This window comes from Populus euphratica, unplaced genomic scaffold, assembly GCF_000495115.2.
Source record: "Populus euphratica unplaced genomic scaffold, PopEup_1.0 scaffold452.1, whole genome shotgun sequence".
Lineage (NCBI taxonomy): Eukaryota > Viridiplantae > Streptophyta > Magnoliopsida > Malpighiales > Salicaceae > Populus > Populus euphratica.
In genome coordinates, this window is record NW_011500333.1 from 108,078 (window position 1) to 127,452 (window position 19,375).

The window sequence follows — 19,375 nt, forward strand, 5'->3', positions numbered from 1 at the left end:
GTAATCATGTTAACAATTTATAATCTGATTGGAACCTCCTTTGTGTGTGGTTTCCAATTGAATAATAAGAGTTTATACTATACTTGTTTGACATACCATTAGTGGATCCTTTAACCTTGACATTTATTGTTATCATTGTTTAATCCTTACATTAATCTTCCATCTCAAAGTTCTCATTAACTCTTTTTTTCTTCTTCTTCTTTTTCTTTACTACAACTACTACTACTACTACTACTACTATTATTTTTTTTATTGTTATTATTATTACTATTGTTGTTGTTATTGTATTATTGTTATCTATAATTTATATAATTAATCTCCATGTGATTCGACCCCGATCTTGCTGGGTTATTTATTACTTCGACACTCCTACACTTGGGAGAAGACATCAATCTTTTGGTCATGTCACCTCCATTTAGGATGAAAATTTATTATAAATTAAAAGTATCTTATTGTATCAGACTTGTTATTCTAAAACATGCTTTAGTTAAAGAGTTATTGATATTTCAAGTGCAAAATAATAATATGAAACCTCAATAAAAATATACTTTTATGTACTAATTACACATCCTTAAACAAAATATTCAATTAAAATCAATACAAATAAAGACTAAAGACTGATATGATTTTTTTACCTGACTAGGTTAACCTAGAAATAGTTGACCTGATTGGGTTGACTTAACTAGGTTGACTCAGAAACAAACCAAAAAAGCAAAAGCAAAACCAAAATAAATCAAACTTCACAAAACTTAAAAATATTTTAGTCAAAATGGAATGAACACATAAAAGACAAAAAGAAATGAAGAACATTCATCGGCACCTCTATAAACACATGTCTTAATCTAGACCAGATCTCAAACAATGAGGGGAATGATTTTGTTTACAATCATGCATAGAGCAAGAATCAGGGATTCGTTTGCTTCAGTTGTCATCAAATTAACACGACTTTACCAAAATAAACTTCGATTCAAAACCAAAATTCTAAGATTAAAACCCATTAAAACATGTTATTGATGCATAAAACTTCTAGATTGTTCACTAACAATGACAGACGAACTTGTATAAACTGGAATTTAATTAAAATAAGCTGTAAAACTAGTACCTAAAGAAAGATTCATCAAATGAATCTATAGAAGCCAAACCCTAATAAACCCTGAAAAAAAATAATCAGAATGACCATTTTGAGCCTCTAAAGCATGCTTTTCTTATTCCTATAGACTATATTATGAATGATGTGGGACCAAAAAATAAACAAAAGTAAAAAAATACATTGATTTCCAATCCTAACAACTGCCAACTCAAATAAAAGACATGCTTGAACAATGCGAGCTTTAAAACTCATCTTTGTCATTTCAAAAGACCAAACCACGAATCCAAAACATGGAACCATCTCTTAATTAAGATAAAATACCCACGTTTAAAACAAAAACACTCTTTGCTGCCACTTTTGATATTCATCAAATCAAAACATGCAATGTAATATGTAATGGTAATCATTAACATGTCAAAACATTCTAAACTTTGCATTGAATACAAGAAATTAATCTCACAAGCCTTATGGACTCCACTTTTAAGGTTTGAATGTATACACCTTCTAAACTTAAAAATATTCAAATTTGAATCAATTTTTGATATTTCCTTCCTTTTCCTTTATCTTTAGGCTTAACAAACAAACTTGAAGCTTTAAAGTTCTCCTGGATTGAATTTCTTGCAATTTAGCTAGAATTTCTTTCTTCTTCTTCTCTATTTTTCTCACCTTTTGTGCCTTCTTCTTTTACCTCTCTGCTCTTTGTTACCATTTCTTTTATAGGCGAATTCAGAGCTTCTAAATGAGTTTGTTAGGGTTATAATAAACTAAAACTAAGCTAGTTTTGCCACAAAATCAATGGTTTTGGGAGAAGACATCAATCTTTTATTCGTGTCACTAGTCCCTGAAGTTAACCTGTTTTGCAAGTTAGTTCTTATTTCATAAATTCTTCAATTAAGTCATTAATTTCTCACCACACTTTGAAGTTTATGCAATTAAGTCTTTGATTTGATAAATTAAACCTTTCAAAGTCTAATTTAAGCCCCCAAACTTTGATTTGTTTTAATTAACATCCAAATTGACTCTAAAGATGATTTCACTTGCAATTAAGTCCTTAATAAATTTAATTAAACCTTTCAAAATTTCAATTGAGTCCTTAAACACCAAAATAAAGTATTTTTACTAATAGACTCTTTTGTTAATCAAAATTTAAGTTGTTAATTTTGCTAAATCTTGAACATTGTGGTTGTCAACTTTTACTTGGCATTTTGGTCTTTCACCAACAAACTTAGGTAATCTTTTTTAGGCTTTCTTCATATGTATTCTATTGTAGATATTGTTTTTTTATTTTTTTCTATCTTTTTAGAATTTGTTAAAAAAAGGCAACAATATAAGGTGTGATCAAAATTAAGAATATAAGAAAACAAATTTTTTTTTCTTGATTTGATATGATATTTGTGTTAAATAAAGAGTTTCATATATGTTTGCATGGTTAAACTACTAATACGCTTGAATGGAAACTCAAGGAAACCATTTTTGAAATTTTGGTCATATTGGAAAGAAAAAGGGTGGGCTTGTTGTATGATATTTTTTTAGTGTGAAAATATGTTTTGATATGTGTTTGGATGAATTGAAATAACTTATCAAAATAGAAAATAAAAGACAACATATGGTTATCCAAAGATGGACTTTTGGGCGAAATTCCCTACATATATAGAAGGATCCAATTTTTTTATTAAATCCTTTTGGAATTGTTGTTAATTGAGGATTTAAATATATGAACCTTTAAGAATAAATATGACCATAAAAGTTTGAATGTATAGAAAAATTTAATATTTTCTTGTTAATGCCTTGAAATATAAATTTATTTTGAAAATTATAACTAAGTATAAAATGGTTAACATGGTTATAATGATGGTATCCTTGTTGGTACAAGGGTAAATGCTAGATCAAGAGAGCATAATGAAGCAACAATACAAACACAGGCTTATAGTAGGTGCCTTGTACCTTCTCTATTTTTAGGATATCTCAAGTAGATATATATAAAAATCTTTAAATGCATATACTTATACATGTATATTTCTAGAATGATTTAATAAACTAGCTATTTGAAAGTAGCTAGTGACTTTTGTTAAACTAATGATTGCGATATTTGATAACCTAGTTATTTGGAAGGAGATAGTGGTGTACGTGAGACTGATGACAAGGATATTTGATAGACTAGTTGCCGAAAATGAGTTAATGGTGTTAGTGAGACTGATGACCAGGATAATTAGATTGACTAGTTTACTTGATGGGAATAAGTAGCGTCAATGTGATTGACTGCTGGGATGATTGACTGACTAGATGCTCTAAAAAGAGTTAATGGTAAGATTGATTTTCTTGGATATAGTTTAACTAGTTGCTATAAATGAAGCTAGAAGTGCCATTGAATTGACTTGTCGATTTCTTTATAAAAAAGTTTGGATGATCAAAAAGTTAATTGATAAGGGAGGGGATATGTTTTCGAGATATCAAGAATTTATACAAGATTGATTAGTTGCTTGTGAGTCTATTGGTAGATGATACTAGTGTGATTGATATTAGAATTACAATATTGCTTACAAGAATAAAAGTTAAAAAAAAGGTTGACAAGGGAAAATGATGGTGAAAAGAACTTTAATGTTTTAAGAAAATACATATTTAGTTCTGAAAAAAAAAACCAATAGAAGGAATTAGAGTTGTGTGAGAATGGAATATCAGGGGATTTTTACAATAAATGAATAAAGAAATTCACAGGAAAAGGGTATCCAAAAGGAGTTGAATAATAGAAATAGTGGTCAAATTAGTGAATACAACCTCAAAGTACTAGAGGTTAATTGAATGAAGGAATTGTAAATATGTGTGGCATGAGTTAAGAAATAGGTTTGACAGCTCATTAAAGGTTAGACAAATGATAATTGATAATCTAATTGTATTAGAATATTGGTTGATTTGGCAGCAGGGATAAGTGTGATTTAAGGTTATTCATGTAGTATGTTTAACTGCAAAAAAAACGTCATTTGATTAAGCATCAAATGAATTTCAAGATTACCTATAGGCAATATTGAGGTATGATTCAAAAGCTATTTCTACAATGTAATGTATAAGGTTTAAAGTTGTCTTTGGAACCACGTTGCAGTTGTGTCTAAAGGGTTATTTAACTACTTAGTGAAAGAAATAAGGATCATTTTGAGGGCTTTTGGGCAATAAAATTACATTAATTTAAGGAATTTTGAGTTAGTTTAAGGGTACTGCTTTGAAAAATGAGATATGGATCTAACAATAAAAAAGGGATGTAAATCATGTGATAGATATGTCATGGTTAGTTGATACATCCAACTACTTGAGACTGTGATTAAAATTTCTAGTAACTATAAGATCATACACACGATGATACTTGTTCTTTGAGGAGCTATATGATGTATGTCTGAAGGAGGGACTTACTTCAATCTTAACATGATGATGGAAGATAATATCACAAAAGAATAATATATGTAATTAACCTTTAAAAGGGGATCCCGAAAGTATGCCTTAGAATGACTATGAGTATGAGGCGTGATTTTAGAAATGAAGTTACACCTCTTAATTGTCTTAAATAGAAAAACATACAATATGCATGTTGAATTGATACTTATGTACAATCTCTTGATGATACTATTAAGATAAGAAAATAAAAGATCAAGTACAGAATTTTTACTAAAGATAAAAGGAGTAATGACTCGGTATAGCCTATAAAGAAGGGGGTGTTCGCTAGTATATGGTTAAAGTGATTAAATCAAGTTTATAAAGTATTTTTTTGTATCTTATATAAAGTATGGTAAGGTAAATTATCCAACACTCGTTGTTAAAGGGTAATTAGAGTAGAACTTGATGTATGAAAAAAATGATTATATAATTATATATAACTATTGAACTTAGAATGATGAAGTAAATAAATATGTGTATTTGATATCAAGTGATTTATGACATTGCATGCTTGTATTGTGTGTATTTGATTTTAGGTGTTTCTCAAATTTGAGTAGAGTAGTGCATTTTTATAGTTCTTTTTAGATAAGAAACGATAATGTAATTAGAGATCTATTAGATTTTTTTTGTTACATAACAAGATGTCGACCCCTTTATAATGTAAATGAAATAAATATTAAAGTTGTAAGTGACTTAGATATTGCTTTTATTTATTATGTTGTAATTTAGCATTCAACTTATGTATCTTAAATTAACTATGAATACAAATAAATTAAAATAATTTTTATATACATAATTATTAATGTTGTTTATTGCAAAGTTATCGATATGCATGATGTATGAATTATTATGGATATTTTGATGGAGTAAAGGATATATACTTTTAGCTTGTGTGGAGAATGGAAAAACTTCGAGATGATTGGACAATATGAGTTTTTGATGTTAAGATGTATATAGGTGTTGATAACTTGAGAATGTCTATATTTAGGGAAGACACTACCCAAATCTCAACAGAATCATTATTCATATATTAAGTATGAAAACTATTGAAACTAGTAAGTTTGATGGATTGTGAAACTAATCTGGAATGTGTATGTATAAAAGAAAATTACCTTGTTTTCCTAAGTTTAAGACTTAAAGTTTCTTTTTTACATTATAATTTTTAGGTTGTTATAGAAATTCTCCCATCTTCCCATTTAATTAGGCATTATAATAAGACAAAATGAGAAAGGTATATTTATCTACAAAGTTATTGCCCCAATCAATTATCTTTTCATTTGAATCAAAATTTAGATAGAAGAAGGACTTGAACCAACCTTTACCTATTTTTGTATTTGCTCTCTAAGAATTTAAGAGATTTGTTAAATAAAAGAAAATTTTCAAAGATTAATTATCATTATTATTGTTCATGTTATTATTTTAAGAATGAAAATAATTTTCCTTTTAAGTGAAATGGAGAAAGTAAAGCTTTGAAAATGTGTAGTTTATGTATTTATCATAAATTTACGAAGGAGTGATACTTTCCATATACAAATATGTTGCCTCTAATAGAATCAATAGTCAATTAGAAAAACTAAACATTAAACTATTTTGTGCTTGTCCAAATTTAAAACAAGATAAGAAAGACTTGAAATTGATGTTTGAACTTGAATATTATAGAATGTTATCCATGCATTTGCTACAATAAAAATAGTTTTATCGCTTCAAAGGAGTAAACTTTTACACAAAAATCTTAAATTCAACTTGGAGTAATACTCTAAAATGGAAAATCAAAGAAAAAAAAATAGATTTAAAAAGTTATGGATCATTAATTGTTAGGGAAATTAATGTTATATATATTATTGGTATTATGGTTGAAATTTGTTGCATCCAAAATATGAATATAATAATCAAATAATTGAATATATATTATTCAATATCGCATTGTGTTGTGGGTCAAATTAATTTTTTTAACATAAAACAAATATTCAAGCATTGTTAACATGTTTTCTGATAAAAAATAATCGAGTCAACTCATGTCAATTTATCAAAAACATGACCCAAGTCATGAGATTGCGAAGACCTCCTATAAAGTAAATCAAAATAAATAATAAAGCTTAATTAAAAATAAATCAATTAAAAAAGGACAAAAAATTAATAGAGTCAATATAAGTGAACTTGTTAAATCCATGACCCTGATTATGAGGTCGTAATAATTTCATAAAAAAAATAATTTAAAAAAAAATTATGAAACTTAATTTTCAATCAACCCGATATTAAAGGTTTAAATTGAGAAAAAATTAGAAAACAATAACCCGAATTAACTTGTTAAACATGCAACCTGAGTCATGATATCGAGGTAAATTCATAGAAAATAAATAAAAAAACACAACTTCCAACTTCCAACAAAAATATATATATATATATATATATATATATGAGACCGGTACATAACCCAATATATAGAAAATTTAAAACATTATGAAGCACAATCCCTAAACACAACCTAATATTAAAGAATAAAAGAAAGAAAAAATATTAGATTGTTAAAAAGAAAAATAGAAAAAAAATTCCAATAAAAAGATTAGATTGTGAGTATAACTTTAGTGATTATACTTTAGTATTTTCTTAATGATCTCTTAAAAACTTGAGTAGTCAAGTATATATCATTATTATCACAATTTAAGTTAGTGTTTAGCTATTAATTTAGAATAAAAAAAGATAAAATAGTTAAGATATATAAGACACTAGATATGCTGCCTGTGCTTTACCATAGGCCGAGCAATTGTTTTATGTGAAAAAAAAGTGGCTAAAAATATTGAAGTCCTCAATCATTAGTTCAAGTGGTAATTTAAATAATATGAAAAAAAAATAACAATAAAAAGATTTAAAAAATCATACTTGAGACTATTTGGATTATTAAACAACTCAATGCTAACCTAATAGAAGGAAAACCATCAAACATAAAAGAAGTAAAACTTCAAAAAAAAAAAAAAGAAGGAGAAAACATGAGCTTAAAAAAGAAGGAAAAAACCAAGATAACCCAAGTGAATCTCCTAAACTTGATCTAATCTTAAAAATTTACAAGTCATTAAATCCTAGAGTCTAATTTAATAAAGAAGCTTACTTGTCAATTAATATAATTTTGAAAGATAAAATTGTTGAAACAATATTGAAAACAAATTACAAAATAAAAAAAAAAGGCTACAAAAAAAATGAGAATACAATTTGAGAGAAAAACATTTAAGGAGGATGAAATTTGAAAAACAAATCCCAAACAAAATAAATAACAATTAAAAAAATAAATACCAAATTTGAAATATTACAAAATCATAGGGGATGAAATTGAAAAACATTTATAATTTGATAGATTATTTATAGAGTAAAAAATAGGTTGGGTGAATTGAAAAAAATTATAGATGGCTAATCTAACATAATCAAACCCAAAAAATAAAATAAAAAACCTAAAAAAGGATTAAAAATAAGCTCAAAAGGGGAAAAAAACTAAGCAAACTCAGATGAACTTTCTAAACCTATTCCAATCTCCAAAACCCATAACTTGTGAAATCCTAAACCTGAGTTCAATCAAGAAACTTAATTTTCAACAAATTTAATTTTAAATGATGAAATCATGAAAAAAATATTAACACGACTAAAATATTGATATCTTCTTCCAGGTGCAGGAGTGTCAAAACATGTTAGTATCATCATTTAACTTCCATTAATCTATCTAGATAAACAAATTCTCATTAAATTTATATATCTGCTCAATATCTCTTAACAAGATATTAATAAACCTTTCTTTTGTGCTCAATATATCAACATATAATTATGGGGCTTTTCTTGGAAGAAAACAAATTTTTTTGTTCTAATGTTTAAGGTTAACTTCCTTGGGTTGGGATTATTAGTTTTGTCTTTTTTTTTCTTCCTTTTGTTTTAAATATATATACATATAATTTAAAAACACCATGCATCTTTAACCCATGTAACGAGCTTTCGGCTAATGACTCCCAGACCAGTTGGTCTTAGGACATTAGGTGTTGAGACACCCCTATGAGCTTAGTAACTCGGGTCATAGATACTGATACGTAGATAGTGCAATGTTTGATTCTGTTAAGCTTTTTTTTTTGAACTTATATAACAAGCGTTGGGCCAATAGCGTTTTCAACTTATATAACAAGCGTTGGGCCAATATATAGATCTTATAAAAAATGGTTGCTAAGATGCGTCTCAAGAGTAAAGAAGATCTCCTTTACTCTGCCATCATAGTAACAACAATTTTGCACATGCTTTATGAAATAGAAAACACAGATAGTTAATTTTTTTTTTAGCTACCACTCTCTCCCCCCAACCAAAATGAGACATTGTCCTCAATGTTCTAAGGTAGAAAGATAGAGTATAGAAGATATCACCTGAAATAACGAACACTGACAAAACCTGAAACACACTAAAACAAAAATAAGAAATAACAAAACACAAATATTATGCTATTAATAAAAAGAAAAGACACAAATTTTTACAAGCTATAAAACCAAAAGACACAAAAATTCACAAATGAAGGCTCAAATCCAATCTAAGCTTTTTACGGCTTTCCTTAGATGACCAATTTATGCGACTCATGGAAGGATCAATCACAGGAATGAAAGATTGTAGTTGGTCAATCAATTGTTCAGCAGTAGCAGCAGAGATTATGATTTGTCGTGCAGAAGATGTTAGAAATTCCTGTTCCACAGCATGATCAAGAAAAGACAACAACTTATCATAATAACCATTAACATTTAACAAACCTATGGGTTTATGGTGAATGTGCAATTGAGCCCAAGAGGAAATATGAAAGATCTCTTCCAATGTGCCTAGACCACCTGGTAAAGCAATGAAAGTATCTGCATGGTTAAACATTGCATTCATTCGAGCAGACATTGTGGAGACCTATAGTTCCTCTCCAATTGTTTTTCCAATGATATCCCCTTGTGCCAAAGCTTCAGGGACAACCCCCAAAACTTGACTACCTCCTAAAAATGCAGCTATTGACACACCTCCCATTAACCCAAGACTGCCTCCCCCATACACTAAATGAATCTTTCTCTCAGCTAGCACCTGACCAAGATGATTTGCTGATTCTAAAAACTCCTTTTCTTTCCCAGGACTAGATCCACCGAAAACACAAATATTTCTTATTTGATGACCTGAGGAACTTGCCATTTCTACACACTTCTGTATTTGTTGAATGTATGGGTTGAGTAGAAATGAAAGGAAGGAAAAGAGGGTTTTATAGATGAGAAAGTAGAAAGGCAATCATAACATCTATATGTAGGCCAGCTAGAGTCTCACACACTCTCTCTCTCTTTTTATTTATTTATTTACTTTTGAAAAAAAACATGTGTATGTACAGGTAGTTGTGATTGTGGCTCACATCTTCCCTTGGTTTTACGTCCAAGAACGGCTTAAACGCCCTCTATGGGTCGGGGATAGGCTTCCCATCCAGTTTTCTTAAAAACTGGCAAACAGGGTCTTTTTTAGTCAGATTCCCAAGACTAAGTCGATCATGTTCTTTATGAAATAGTGGCCATAAATCATGAATTGCACGATGCACATCTCCACTAGGATGCGTCTCAAGAGTCAATAGAAGATTATCTAAAGACTCCTTACTCAGGCCATCCTTAATGAATTGTATTTTATCTTCACGGTTTATAGATACCATTCCTAAAGAACGACATTGTGTATTACAAGTCCATCTAGCACATCGATGACAGACTTCTAGTCGTTTTGCACGACGTTTCTTTGCAAAAGTGCTTTTACCTGTTCCAGGCTCATAAAGAACAACATTGTGCATTACAAGTCCATCTAGCACATCGATGACAGACTTTTAGTCATTTTGCATGACGTTTCTTTGCAAAAGTGCTTTTACCTATTTCAGACATGTGTGAAATGAAGGAATTCGAGAACTCACCTAATAATCAGATCTTTGGTTCAATCAACCAGCCAATATCTTCAGGAATTCCATGATTCATTAACAACCTCAATCTTGCACATCTAGCACGGTAAATTTTTGTAATCGCATTCTGAGGTAGAGTGGGAAAATACTTTTTCAATTTTTCAAGATTAGTGTCCATTTTCAAATGAGAATTGGAAGAGAGATTCAAAGAATTGCACAGATATATACACAAATATCAGTTATTATGGCAAATTGAAAGAACCGACTTAAGTCACGGAGTACCGTTGTCTGCCATTTGACTAGGGTGAGAGAAGCTAGCAAAAATCACTAAAAAAACACAAAAATAATATAAAATAAAAAAATAATCAACCTTTATCTACAAGATTATTCAAACTAGTTGATTTATTTTCACTAGAAAAATTATCAAAGTAAGCTTTCAAACGATGTCCATTTTTCTTAAAAACATTGTTATTCATTGAATTCTCAATATCACAGGCTCCATAAGGATTGCTCCATCTTGATCTTAGCTCTCTAAGAAATAAATGGAGTTGAGAATTATAAAACAAAACTTTTTGACCAGTATCAATTTTTTGACAATTTTCACAAGTTTTGCATAATGCACGCGTGTCCTTGAACATGGTGGGCCATAAAATCCATTTTGAAAGATTTTTGCAGCTGCCTTTTTTGACGAGAAATAACTTCCACATGCTTTAGAATGATAAAATTTAATGACACTACTTACCTCATTGTCGGGAATGCATATTTGAAATACTTGATCAGGACAATATTTGAATAAGTTAGGGTCATCCCAATAAAAGTTCATCATTTCGTTCAAAAACTTTTCTTTGTCTTGGGTACTCCAATCAGCTAGCAAATCTCCTAAAGCAAGAAAATTGATATTTTTATTATATCAAGGCATTGGACTAGGAGAAAGTAAGGATTCGTCAGGAAAGTAATCATCGATTGATGTGATGTTCGATGTCGAATCTATTGTCACTTTTGACAAAAGATCCGCATCAATATTTTCGGTGCTTTTTTCATCCGTGATTTCTTCCTGAGAATAAATCATTTTCAAATCTTCAGATTCATCTAACTCATTTTTACTTAAAGTAGATTCAAGTTGATCATAAACTAATTCATCAATATGATCTACTTCTTGTAATTCATTATCATCTCCAGGTTGCTTGCGAATGTTGAAAATATTTATCTCCAATGTCATGTTTCCAAATGATAGCTTCATTAGGCCATTCCTACAATTAATAAACACATTAGAAGTTGCAAGAAATGGACGTCCTAAAATAATAGAAAATGAATTACATGCTTCAACAGGCTCTGTGTCCAAGATAACAAAATCCACAGGATAAATGAATTTATCGATTTGTACTAACACATCTTCGACTATTACTCTAGGCGCTTTTACAAATCTATCGGCAAGTAAAAGAGTTACAGAAGTTGGTTTTAACTCACTTAGATTGAGACTTTGGAAAACTGAATATGAAAGTAAATTCACACTGGCTCCAAGAAATTATTGTTCTGAAGAATGACACTTACTTGTTCGACGAAAAAGGCTTTATTTTTCACATTTAGTTTCCTCTTCACAGTCCATAGATCTTTCAAAAATTTAACATAGGAAGGAACTTGTTTAATAGCATTCAGCAAAGGTATATTGATTCTTACCTGTTTGAAAGTTTTAAAGATTTTAGAGTTGTGATTGACTTTCCTTTATTTGGTCATGGCATGAGAAAATGGAAGTACTGGTGGGGAATTGACACGATGAAAAGATTGATGTCTTCTCCCAAGTGCAGGAGTGTCGAAGTAATAAATAACCCGGTAAGACCGGGGTCGAACCACATGGAGGTTAATTGTACAAATTATAATAACAATAATACAACAACAACAATAATAACAACAACAACAATAATAATAGTAATAACAATAACAACAACAACAACAACAACAACAACAATAATAATAATAATAATAATAAGGAAAAAGAAAGAGAAGAAGAAGAAGAAGAAGATGAGAACTTGGAGATGAAATATTAATGTAAGGATTAAACAATGATAATAACAAATGTCAAGGTTAGAGGTTCCACTAATGGTATGTCAAACAAGTATAGTATAAACTCTTATTATTCAATTGGAAACCACACACAAAGGAGGTTCCAATCTGATTATAGATTGTTAACATGATTACATTAGCTGTCTTATTCGATTAATGCTAATACTTGTAAATCTCATCAAGCATTCATGATTATAACTTATGTTAACAACAAATCAAGTTCCTTTCATAGCTCAGGTGTTGGTTATACCATACAGTATGGGCTATGAGAGTGCCAAGTATTTGTTGTATCAAGTGTTATACAACATAAATCAAGATTAATCATCTAACAAGCAAAGTATTAAAGAGTGAACAAGATAACAAATATAAAACATGTTAGTATCAAACATTAAAGTCCATATTAAGTTTACATTATACTTATTCTTACACCATTAGTGTAACCTTTTCACCTTGACATAATAAACTTAGCTAGACATAATAAAAGAAAGAAAAATAAATAAACAAAATAAAAACATAAATAAGATAAAAGTTAACTAAGTAAATGAAAGGAAATGAAAGGCATAAACTTGATACTAATGAAAGCAAAGCATAAACATTACAAAAAATACAAAGAGAGAAAGCAAGAGCATGATCTTGATCTGGAAACCAAGATGCCTAAATGCATGGCAAATGCCTCCTTTTATAGGCCAAAATTGGGAACTATTGATTTGATGACTAATTGATGAGTGGGTGACCAACTCTTGACTTGGTGACAATCCTTATCTTCTCTTGTCTGCCCAAAACGTCATTGATAATGTCAAAATTGGAGTCACTTGAAAGCATGAAAGTTGTAGGCAATTGTCTCAGCTTTCTTGTGTAAAACATTCAGCTCATTTGGACTTCTAGAACTCCAGATATGACCAAAATACTGAACAATGCTCAGGCTGGAGGACAGCTTCGGGCTTCTTTGTTGTTGCAATAATTTGGACTTGAAAATGGCCTTTTTAGATCTTGGGCTCCATATGAAAGTTGTAGGCCTATATCTTACCTTTCCATCCATATAAAGTAGACCTAAATATGAGATCTATAGCTCCAGATATGACCCAATTACCGAACAATGTTCTAGTATGGATTGCACCGACATCTTTTTTCTAATTTTGGTCATCTCTTTGCCCTTGCAATTTAAGTTCTTAAAGTCATCAATCAATCCTTTCATTTATATCATAGGACTGCATTTAAAATGAACATTTACCATAAATTAAAGGTATCTTATATTATTAGATATATTATTATAAAACATGCTTTAGTTAAGGAGTTATTGATACTTCAAGTGCAAAATGATGATATAAAACCATGATAAAAATGCACTTTTAAGTACTAATCACACCCCCCAACCAGCTTATTACTAGTCCCTAGTAATCAAAGCGTTAAAATAGAAAAACAATTTGCAAATTCCACAAAGCAAGGTATTCATCATTTAACTTCCATTAATCCATCCAGATAAACAAACTCTCATTAAATTTATATATCTGCTCAATACCTCTTAACAAGATATTAATAAACCTTTCTTTTGTGCATAAACAAACTCTCGTTAAATTTATATACCTGCTCAATACCTCTTAACAAGATATTCATAAACCTTTTTTTTGTGCTCAATGTATCAACACATAATTATGGGGCTTTTCTTGGAAGAAAACAAAATTTTTGTTCTAATGTTTAAGGTTAACTTCCTTGGGTTGGGATTATTAGTTTTGTCTTTTTTTTTTCTTCCTTTTGTTTTAAATATATATACATATAATTTAAAAACACCATGCATCTTTAACCCATGTAACGAGCTTTCGGCTAATGACTCCCAGACTAGTTGGTCTTAGGGCATTAGGTGTTAAGACACCCCTACGAGCTTAGTAACTCGGGTCGCAGATACTGATATGTAGATAGTGCAATGTTTGATTTCCTTAAGCTTTTCTCCTCAACCCATGTAACAAGCGTTGGGCCAATAGCTCCTAAGTCAGTTGAGTTTAGGGTATTAAGTGTTAAAACACCCCTTCGGGCTTAATTGCTTAGGTTAGGGAGGCTACGAAACCAAACTTATCTACATTTTTATTATCATCATTTTTTTTCTTTTTCTTTTTCTTTTTTCATGTTTTTCTTTTTTTCTTTTTAATTATATACAATCCCTTTCCCTTAGTTGTTACCTTTAACAAAAGAACATAAATAATGTAATAATCCAATATAATTATATACAATCTCTTTCCTTTAGTTGTTACCTTTAACAAAAGAACATAAATAATGTAATAATCCAATATGCAACCCACAATCATATGTTAAAGTGTGTGTGAGTAAATTAAGGTTTAAGAATACATGTTAAATAAGTATGTGAGCACAATTAAGTGTTAACAATGCGAGAGTTTGTAAACCTGAATATTTCAAGAAGTATTATAATAGACCTTATTAAGAATGGTTACTAAGATGCGTCTCAATAGTCACTTTAACAAAAGAGCTCCTTTACTCTGTCATCCTAGTAACAACAATTATGCACATGCTTTATGAAATGGAAAACAATTTGTTTTTTTATTTATCAAATACTACCCTCTTCCCCCAACCAAAACGAGACATTGTCCTCAATGTTCTAAGGTAGAAAGATAGAGTATAGAAGATATCACCTGAAATAACGAACACTAACAAACCTGAAACACACTGAAACAAATATAAGAAATAACAAAACACAATAATAAAACCAAAAGACACAAATATTCACAAATGAAGGCTTAAATCCAATCTAAGCTTTTTACGGCTTTTCTTAGATGACCAATTTATGCGACTCATGGAAGGATCAATCACAGGAATGAAAGATTGTAGGTGGTCAATCAATTGTTCAGCAGCAGCAGCAGAGATTATGATTTGTCATGCAGAAGATGTTAGAAATTCCTGTTCCACAACATGATCAAGAAAAGACAACAACCTATTATAGCAGAAGATGTTAGAAATTCCTGTTCCACAGCATGATCAAGAAAAGATAACAACTTATCATAATAACCATTAACATTTAACAAACCTATGGATTTATGGTGAATGTGCAGTTGAGCCCAAGAGGAAATATGAAAGATCTCTTCCAATATGCCTAGACCACCTGGTAAGGCAATAAATGCATCAGCATGGTTAAACATTGCATTCATTCGAGCCGACATTGTGGAGACTTGAAGTTCCTCTCCAATTGTTTTTCCAATGATATTCCCTTGTGCCAAAGCTTCGGGGACGACCCCCAAAACTTGACTACCTCCTAAAAATGCAGCTATTGACACACCTTCTATTAACCCCAGACTGTCTCCCTCATACACTAAATGAATCTTTCTCTCAGCTAGCACTTGACCAAGATGATTTGCTGATTCTAAAAACTCATTTTCTTTCCCAGGACTAGATCCACCGAAAACACAAATACTTTTTATTTGATGACTTGAGGAATTAGCCATTTCTACACACTTCTATTTTTGTTGAATGTATGGGTTGAGTAGAAATGAAAGGAAAGGAGAGGGGATTTTATAGATGAGAAATTAAAAAGCTAATCATACCACCTATATGTAGGTCAGCTAGAGTCTCAGACACACACACTTTCTCTCTCTTTATTTATTTATTTTTTTTTAAAAAAAAAGCATATGTTTAGGTGGTTGTGATTGTGGCTCACATCTTCCCTTGGTTTTACGTCCAAGAACGGCTTAAACGCCCTTTATGGGTCGGGGATAGGCTTCCCATCTAGTTTTCTTAAAAACTAGCAAACATGGTCTTTTTTAGTCAGATTCCCAAGACTATGTCAAGCATGTTCTTTATGAAAATGGGTTCATAAGTCATGAATCGCACGATACTTATCTCGACTATGATGAGACTTAAGAGTCAATAGAAGATTATCTAAAGACTCTCTGTGTTTTGAAATAAATCCCACCTTTTGACAATTTTCACAGTTTTTGCGGAATGCATGTGACTCCTTGAATATGGTGGGCCAGTAAAATCCACTTTGTAAAATTTCTACAGTCCTCTTTTTTGACGAGAAATGATCCCCACGTGCCTTAGAGTGACAAAATTTAATGAAATTACTTACCTCATTATCGGGAAAGCATCTTTGAAATATTTGATTAGGACGATAATTGAATAAGTAAGGGTTATCCCAATAAAAGTTTTGCACGTTGCTCAAAAATTTTCTTTTGTCTTCAATACTCCAGTGAGCTGGCAAAAATCCTGAAGTAAGAAAATTGATATTTTTAGCAAACCAAGGCATTGAACTAAGAGAAAGTAGAGATTTATCAGGAAAGTAATCATCGAAAAATTGATATTTTTAGCAAACATAGGCATTGAACTAAGAGAAAGTAGAGATTCATCAGGAAAAGAATAATTGATTAGTGTGATGTCGGGTGTCGAATCTGTTGTCACTTTTGATAAAAGATCTGCATCAACATTTTCGGTGCCTTTTTCATCATCGATGTCTTCCTGATTGGTCATGGCATGAGGAAATGGAAATGCTGGCAGGGAATCAGTCTTTTCCTTGCAATATTCAGATTCAACCCCTTCCTTACCCTTAGATATTGACTCATCATTTTTCTCACAAGGTTCAAAAGTGGGTTTTTTAATAACCTTGCCACTGCGAAGAGTGATGACTGATTTGACTTGATCCATGTGTTGACTTCCAGAACTACTTGCATTTGCATTGTATTGCCCCTTAGGATTTTGCTGTGGTTGAGATGGAAACTTACCTTTCTCTTGAAAATTGAGAGCAGATGTGAATTTTGCAAGAGTATCTTTAAAATCTATTATGCTTTGAGCAAGTTGAGTGTTGATTGTCTCTTGCTTTTCAATGAATGTATACAAAGTTTCCTCAAAATTTCTTGTAGGAGGTGGAGCATAAGGAGGTACATATCCATGATAATTTTGGAAATTATGGTGTGCTTGAAACTGTGGTTGTGAAGTTTTTGCATTGTCACTCTTCCAACTGAAATTTTGGTGATTTCTCCAACCAGGGTTGTATGTTTGCAAATATGGGTTATGATTGGGCCTTTCGAAACTGTTTAAAGCATGGGTTTGGTCATGAAGACATTCCTTAAAAGAAGGCAAGGTTGGACAGTTACTAGTTGATTGTTCATTTGTTTCACATATTTGACATATAATGTTTTCAATAGATTTAAATTGACCACTCTTTTTCAATTCTAGTGCCTCGACTTTTCTAGCTAAAGATGCAAACTTGGCTTGGAGGTCATGATTTTCCCTAAGGTTGTACATACCTCCACTAGATATATAAGGTTGAGTTTTACCCGGTGCCTCATAAGCACCCGCGGTGTCCTAATTTTAAGCATTTTCAGCTAATAAGTCTAAGTACTCCATTACTTCATCAGGGTCTTTATCTTCAAAAGTTCCATTGCACATCAATTCAACCATTTGCCTATCTCTAGGTGTTAACCCTTCATAAAAATATGAAACCAATCTCCATGTTTCAAAACCATGATGAGGGCAAGTATTAAGCAAGTTTCGATACCTATCCCAATATTGATAAAATGTTTCTCCTGGTTTTTGAGTGAAAGTGGTGATTTGTCTTTTGAAAGAGTTTGTTCTGTAGATGGAAAAAACTTCTTTAAAAATTGTTGTTGCATTTCATCCCAAGCTCGAATGGATCCTGATCTTAAATTCTGTAGCCATGTTTTAGCTTTATCTTTTAATGAAAAAGAAAAAAGCTTTAATATGATGGTGTTCATACTACAGTTTGAATCATTATATGTGTTGTAGACCTCCTCAATTTCCCTTAAATGCAAGTATGGATTTTCTAAATCTAAGCCATGAAAGGAAGGTAAAAGTTGAATAATGCCTAGCTTAAAATTAAAATGAGATGCATCAGGAGGAAAAAATATACATGATGCTGCACTTGTTCTTGTGGGATTCATGTGGTCTCTAAGTGTTCTAGCACAGTTATTCTCATTATTCTCATTATGAAGTGATTGATTGTCTTCTTCGGCCATATTTTCTGAAAATAATGAGGATACCCTACAAAGTCTACCACTTAATGTACGTGACCACGCTCTCATGCACGTGTAGGGGTAGAATAAAAGGAAGAAAAAAACAAAAGAAGAAGAAACAAGAACAAAGAAACAAAGTTATATACAATAAAAGTAAAAAAAGAAAATAAAATAAATACTATAATTTATACAAGGACTTACCTCCCCGGCAACGACGCCAAAAACTTGACACGACTAAAAGATTGATATCTTCTCCCAGGTGCAGGAGTATCGAAGTAATAAATAACCCGGCAAGACCAGGGTTGAACCATAAAAAGGTTAATTATACAAATTATAAACAATAATAATAGTAACAATAACAACAACAATAATAGTAGTAGCAATAATAATACTAATAATACTAGTAGACAGGGAGGTTAATTGTACAAATTATAAACAACAATTATAAAACAACAATAATAATAATAATAATAATAATAATAATAATAATAAAGAGGAAGAAGAAGAAGAAGTTGATGAGAACTTTGAGATGAAATATTAACGTAAGAATTAAATAATGATAACAATAAATGTCAAGATTAGAGGATCCAGTAATGGTATGTCAAACAAGTATAATATAAACTCTTATTATTCAATTGGAAACCACACACAAAGAAGATTCCAATCAGATTATAGATTGTTAACATGATTAAATTAGTCATCTTATTCGATTAATGCTAATATTTGTAAATCTCATCAAGCATTCATGATTATAACTTATGTTAACAACAAATCAAGTTCCTTTCATAGCTCAGGTGTCGGTTATACCATACAGTATGGACTATGAAAGTGTCAAGCATTTGTTGTATCAAGTGTTATACAACATAAATCAAGATTAGTCATTTAACAAACAAAGTATTAAAGAGTGAACAAGAT